The 7,527-nt window shown below is 34.9% G+C and overlaps 1 non-coding gene across 1 annotated transcript; it reads right to left on the reverse strand.

Moving 5' to 3' along the window:
- Positions 1 to 7,114: 7,114 nt before the first annotated feature.
- On the reverse strand, positions 7,115 to 7,188 carry Trnai-aau (transfer RNA isoleucine (anticodon AAU)). Its single transcript has one exon. It is a non-coding gene; the product is annotated as a tRNA-Ile (tRNA).
- Between the last annotated feature and the right edge of the window lie 339 nt (positions 7,189 to 7,527).

The following is a 7,527-nucleotide window of genomic DNA, read 5'->3' on the forward strand; positions in this document are numbered from 1 at the left end:
TTCATAAAACACTTTAAAAACTGACAAAATAAATTGGTCAAAATATCTATTACTAGCCTGGGTGCCCGGCATTGCCCAGGTGTTTGGAGGTGTGTGTTGAGCAAAAAATAAAAATAAAAGTGGTAGTAGGCAGGCAGGCTCAAACTCGTACCGCAAAGGAGGAAAAGAATGTTAAAAAAAAGAAAGTGACGTCTTTGCTGTTGTGCCCATCACCAAACCGGAAGTGACAAATGTTTAAATTAAGGCTAGTTAATCGAAGAGAGGGGACGACTTTCAAAAATATTGGCGAAAAAAAAGCGACCCCTCCCTGTAGAAAAGTGCCCAGTTGAAGGTGAAGGAATTAATGTTTTTAGCAAATTTTGCAATATTTGTTGTCTGAAGGGGCGAGCTTCAAAATGATACTGATCTCGTGCAAATCAGTCACCTCTGTCAAAAGTTTTAGGCAGACGTACAAACATACATACATTTAAACAGACATTTAAATAGACAAATGAGATTTATATTATAGACTAGTGGGGGTACCCGGCGTTGTCTGGGTGTTTGGAGGGGGTAGGATCGAACACGAAGCCCTGAGGCGAAGTTTGAAAATAAAATCGGCCAGCCAGAATGAGTTAGTGAAAGATGTTTTAATTTATTTAAGTAAAAACGAAATTGGCAGGTGCGCGCCTGGAAGTTGTCGAGCGTTACGACGACGACGTAGGTTTGTTCGTTATAAGTGAAGTAAAAAAAGAAAACAACGTTAACACTTAAGCGGAAAAAAAGAAACACAAAAAAAACTATCGTAACGCAAACGAACGATGAAAACAGAAAAACGAACACGTGAAAAATGGCTTAAATAAGCCTGTTTCGATATTAAAATTTAAAAAAATCGGTGGGTACCCGGGTGTTTTTGGGTGTGTGGTCGGGGGTGGATAAGCGAAGTAAAAAAAAAAAAAACAGAAAAACGAACGTTACGTGAAAAATGGCGTAAATAACACTGGTTCACTATTTAAATTTAAAAAATCGAAAAAAAAAAAAAGACATCTCACACCACGATTCGAACCCAAAACATTTAGATAATGAACCAACGCGCTAATCGACTGACCTAACACGATATACATGAAATTTGTTCAGTTTTTCAACTATTTAAAGTAAATCAGGTCATGACGTCATCTGACGCATGCGTAGAACCGGTCGAGAGGGCCGTTTTTGTTTAACCCCCCCCCCCCCCCCCCGTCGAAAATTGTCGATTTCGGAGTGAAAAAATGAACGTTTTTGGCCAATTTTTCGGTATTTTTTTAGCGAAGGATGGAGCTTCAATATGATACCGAGTTTGTGAATTTTTGTTGTGTCTGTCGAAAGTTTTTAGCAAACACATACATACATTTTCGCTTTTATATATATAGATGGTTCTGAATTTTTCTGATGAGGATTGATTATTCGTATTATTTGGTTCGTCGGATTACTGTTCTCATTTTGAGTGTTATTTGTACAACGTTTCAGCCGATGTAACCTCCAACCTTTTTCACGTGTATCTAGTCGAGCTCGGAGATATTTCTGTTGAACTTTGAAGTCTGCACAGAATTTCAAATGGAACTATTTATTTAACCCACATGCTCTCGTTCCATCAGCTATTTTGTGTAAATAACAATTAAGAGATAATCTATATATAAAGTAGTAACGTTTGTGTGTGTCGGTGGGTACAACTCTCCTAAAGCCCACACCACTGGACTGATCAACGCCAATGGCATGATGATGGTCTACCACCCTGAGATGGTGCATACCATTTTTCAAGGTTAAAGTCAAAGGATAAGATGTATGTATATGTATATGTGCTCTCCTACAGCCCACACCACTGGACCAATCATGATCAAACCAGACATGATGATGGTCTCCGACCTAGGGATGGTGCACACCATTTCTCAACGGCAAGGTCAAAGGTTAAGGTCATATTTGGTGTGGCTCTTGCAACATCCACTTACTGCAAGGGTGCCCATGAAGCGGGTACTCGAGCGTACAGCAAAGTCCTGTGCAAAGCGTGGGTATCCTTGCTAGTATGTATATAAAAGTGAGAATGTGTGTGCATGAAAACATTTCTCCATCTATACACTCAACGAATTTTTGATCTACAGACTTGAAATTTGATATATAGGGTATTCAGACATAATAAACTTTTTAATCAGTTAAGGCTGCTAAGGGGTCAAAATTGAAAACTTGGTACGTGGGAATCATCAAATTTTTATTTATTTGTCAACTGTTTCGCGAATGCGCATGCGTGAATCGTTCACATGACAGATTACTTATGTTAAGAATAAGTAGGTTTGAAAACATTTTATAAAGATCATGGCAAGCTTGTCTAATTGTTATCATACTTGACTCACTGTCTTTCTCACTGGTTTTGATCTCAGCTGGAGTATTTTTTTTTTTTTTTTTTGGGGACTTACAAGAAGTGAATTGTTTAGAAAAAACATAATACACGCATTCACATGTGTTACTTTGTTTTCGTTTTTTTTTTTTTCTTACTTCATTGTTTTTTTTAAGGAATTTAACGTTACAATATTTTTAAAGGAATTTAATGTTAGGTAAGAGGAAACCTCCAAGATACCCACACCCCGATCTTTTCTTTTTCTTCCCCAGCTACCCCAATAAGCAATCTTGGAGAAACTTCACATACCCCCCCCCCCCCCGCCTCCAACTACAGTTTCTTTGATCCTGCCTAGAATTTCAGCCCCACATAGAAATCGACTTTCGGAAAACAGTGGGCGTTCTACCACCTAGAGAGGGTTGGGAGGGTCTTGCTAATATTTTGATTTAATTATTTGGACTGCCCCCCCCCCCATCCCAAGGCAATCAAATAAAATTAAACAAACGACTTTTTATAAAATTTTATTGTATTGCTTGTATATAAAAACACACACACACACACACACATACACACACACATGATATGATTTGGGAATCTTAACTAGGATGACAACCGGTATGCTTGAGGTATTTTGGTGAATGAGAACTTTAGCTAGGATCAAGCATAGACTACCAAAAGGTACAGGAACGAGGATGACCCCCTCCTCAATTTTTGAGTGGCCTTGTGCCAAATTTTTTGTTTATTTCTGTTTTGTTTGTAAACTTTCAGAGTGAATAAAAAATATATAACTCAAAGTGTAGTATCTGTTCTTCAGGGGCTACACTTAAATATCTTGTTCTGTCAGTGGAAGAGAAATCCTTCACGACTGAGACAATTTTTATATTCCTTTAAATGAAAAATATATAACTCAAAGTGTAGTATCTGTTCTGATGCTTTATTTCACTTTTTTGGTCTCGGTTAATGGACGAGAAATCCTTCATGACTGATACATTTTTTATTTTTGTTACTAACCAGAGTGCCCCTTTTTGGGGGAGCTGATTTCCCCCCACAGTAAAAACTGACCTTGTGTCTAACTCTTCCCTCGTGGGGAGGCAAGTAAAAAAAAAAAAAAAGACGAATAATATAAGAATTACACATTTATTTATAGTTAACAAAATAATTTTTTTTTAAATTTAAACATAATATTATACACAACATTAACAAACCGTATTCTTACTCACGGGTAGTGACTGTTCTCTACTTTTTAGATAGGATGGGCATGAGGGGGTGTACTAGTGAAGGTAATACTGGGGGGACGTGTCTCTGATGCCAACCGATATTTCAGTCAATTCAAATGATCATAATATTTGGTGAAGAAGAGCTTTATTATCGATTAAGCCCTGGTTGTTTGAATCAACCGAAGTGTTGTGTCTGTGTTATTATTTTTACATATCTGTTTTATTTCTAAATCACCATTCCATAAACTAAACAGTCTACATAACTATATGTATGAATATAAAATGGAGAGTAAAAAGTGAGCTTTGGGTTTACTTTTGGCAACCTTGTAACTCTTGATTCCCTTGTTTTTGCTCTTTATTCTTTCACATTCCATGAATTGTTGTTTTCTGGGATAAAATCTATATATATAACATTTATAATTGGCTAGTTTTTGACCGTGAAGTGGTATTATTATTTTTTTTTTTAATTTTATTTTTAGCTTCTTTCGTCAAATGGCTTCATTCCTTGTTTGGAGCGATTTCCATAAAAAAACAAAAACAAAAAAAAAACACAAAAAAAAACACAATATAATTCATTCTGTGTTAGTCGTTACTAAGTCCCAATTACTTTCTACCCCTTTTAGAGTTAACAAATAGAAATAACTTTCTGGTGTTATGCCACCAATGTACCCAGGGATTCGTTATCTTGAAGACGCCTCTTAAGAATGGGGGTGTTCTTGTTTGGTTAAAATAATCATTTTATTAACAAATTTTCTTCTTATTTTGCTGTATTCAAATCTTTTTCTAGCCTCCCTTGCCCCACTACTGCAAGGTTCCAAATTAGTTTTATCATTTAATTAATATTTTCAATTGAAAATTTTATTTTTTTATTTTTATTTTTCTGTCTGTCTGGCTGTATGTCTAAGTATATTTACACAGATTTTTGGACTAATGAACACTTTGCAACGTTTTCTACATTTTTTATAACTGAAAGAAAAAAATTTTTTTAAATACCAACCATTGTGTATAACTGGTGATGTTTACATCATACCCACAAAGAAAATTCACGACTGGAAATTCAAACTGAATTTATCTTTTCAGCTAAATGATGAATTTATAAAGTGTATATATGAAATATAAGCGGAAAATAAAAACAATTAAAAAATCAAATCATTTTCTTTTGTCTCATTTTTTTATTGAAATGTTTAATTTTTTTTTTTTTTTTTTGTATTTGATTGGATCTTGTTATTTTATTATTATTCAATTTTCTTACTAGTTTGTTCAAGTTGAGGATGGGGTATCCTACTGGATACCAGACATTCATCTGCTATCTTATATATTCCAAACGAGAAATCTTTTTTTTTTTTTTTTTTTTTTTTTTTTTTTTTTTTAGAGATTCTAACCATTCCTTTAAGTGCAATTATTTGAATCTCTCTTGCACTTGGTTCACCGGATATATTTGCCAGGTAGTTTTTTTTTTTTTTTTAATTCGTTTCCATGAGTCCAGTTGCTCCTATAATTACTGGAATGATAGAGCTCTTCCTAAGATTCCATTTTTTTTTTTCATGTCGTACATCCGGCATGAATTGTGATATTATATCGTTGTCTGGGAACCAACACGTTGTAGGCTCAGTCTCAAAGTAGACAAAGAACAGGAAAGTACTTCAACTCGTTTTTTCATGCAACAACGACATTCATTTCCTTATTCTCCTGCCACATGTAATTTCTCGTTATGGCTGTAACGTCTCTTGTGTGATCGTCTTCTCGGACGTGCTCTTGAATGTGATTGTCTTCTCGAACATACTCTTTCTCCTTTTTATAAGCTTTCTTTTTCCTTACCGTGACATTTCATTCCCGGCTCGGTATTTGCATATAACCGTCCGCACTATATTAAAATATGAATGAAAAAGATGAATCGAAAACGTCTAATACCTATTGTTCAAGTTTAACAAAATTCAGAGATATCTGAACGTTCATAAATGACTTCCATCCCCCTTTTATCCCCTTTGCATTTAACTAAGTTAAATTAAGTAGACCCCACATTACAACTACGTTTCTGTGTTCCAAAATTCATAATGATCGGTTAATTAGTTTAGAAGTGAATCCTATACACAGAAATATATAAACGTATACATATACCTAGCTTTATATAAATAAAGGTAATTGGAAAACTTTTGTTAGCATGAAAAGCACTTGTTAAAAGTAACAAAGTTATAATGTAATTAGCAGGGAGGCCCAACGTTGCCTGGGATTGAAGGAGGATCAACAAATGTTTCACATTTTCAATAATTTTATTGTTATTGAAATCGATGAAATCAATTGCTTTTTTCAATCAAATTGATTGATTGCCTGCTCTAATCGATGAACCACCAAAGTGCACTGGGAGGAAGCGTCACATGCCTCTCCATATTGACTTGGTCCACAATATGTTGTGGTCTACATTGAACTGTAGAAAGCCAACTGTTTGATGTTATAAAATTATTTTTTATAAAATGGCTCAAATTAAAATTCAAAAATGGTTCAATTATGCTCTAAACGGAAACATTCATTTTGAACATGCCCCAATCTTATCAAAAAACGAACTGTTGATTTTATAAAATTATTTTTATATAATGGCTCGAATTAAAGTCTACACTGCAAAAGTCAATTATCATGGTTAAATTGTGCTCTAAACAGAAACATTAATTTCAACCAGCCCGTCTTATTTTAAAAAAAAAACAAAAAAACCTACTGTTGATTTTATACACTGGGCCTTTCTGCTTGTGTGGTCGTAAAACTTCTAAAATGAACTTGTGATGTTAAGCTATAAAAATGTGTTAACTTTAGTTAATATTGGACTGTTCCTTCTTTAATCAGATCTGTTTGATGATCGATTTTCAATACTTATCGAAAGCATTCCAATACAAGATCTATCTAAGAAGATATATAAAGTACATTTATGTGAAATTAAAAAAAAAAAAATGGCTCTGCCGTTTTGGAGTACATAGGGAACAAAGTCACGCACACAGATAAAGGGATTTTTATATATAAATAGAGATTATTCGTGATTCAAATGGGGTAATGTCGAGACGCCTGATGTAAAGGGAGTTCCAGGCTGGTAAAAGAAACCAAGGTCGACCAAAACTGTATTATAAGTATACAATCAAAGCCAATCTCAAGTTGTGCTACATTAAACCAAAAGACCATGGTCAGACTAAAATGGCGAGGCTCAGTTCATAGAGCTGCTGCCAACTTTGAAGAGGCTTGATGTCAGAAACTCACTGCTACCAGAGAGAAAACTCAAGAAGCAAATAAACAATCTACAGCTGCAGTCTAGTCTTTCCCTGAGATGTTGTTACATGTTGGACATTGCTGTGCGGAAGCGCCTCTTTCACCTTAATCGTTGGGCCGTTTGTTCATGTCTGTGAAGATGCCATTCCACACTATTGAACTTTGAGTTCTACTCAGCTTGCAACTCATCCTCTTACAACTGTCGATTGTAGATAATCAAAAACACAGAACACAGTACTGCTAACAACGACCATTTCATGTGAATTTAATACTTACTAAACATTGTGGAATTAAAAACACTCTTTGGCCAATATGGGGCTCGAACCCACGACATTCGCGTTATTAGCACGACGCTCTAACCAACTGAGCTAATCGGCCGCACATAGTTACGCAATGACTAGATCTATTTTGTATATGTTTTTTAACTTAGGTTGAAAGATGTTTTTGTTTTTTTTGTTTTATTTTATTTTGAAGGAGGTAACACGTAATTGAATTTGTAACGTTACGTTTTTAATCAAACACGATGCATGCACCAATATAATCGTGTTTATGAAAGGGTAGCGTTATGGGTTTGTTTAAAATCAAGTTCTGTCCGTCTTTGTTTACATCTTTCGTCATCTGATATTTGTGTTTCACGATGAGTGCCCTGGAAAAGTCACTTCTGATTAACGTTTACCAGTTGTAAAATATGTAACCGAACGAACTTGGATTTTTTTT

This window comes from Euprymna scolopes, chromosome 7 (assembly GCF_053919585.1).
Source record: "Euprymna scolopes isolate OS-2025 chromosome 7, ASM5391958v1, whole genome shotgun sequence".
Taxonomy (NCBI): domain Eukaryota; kingdom Metazoa; phylum Mollusca; class Cephalopoda; order Sepiida; family Sepiolidae; genus Euprymna; species Euprymna scolopes.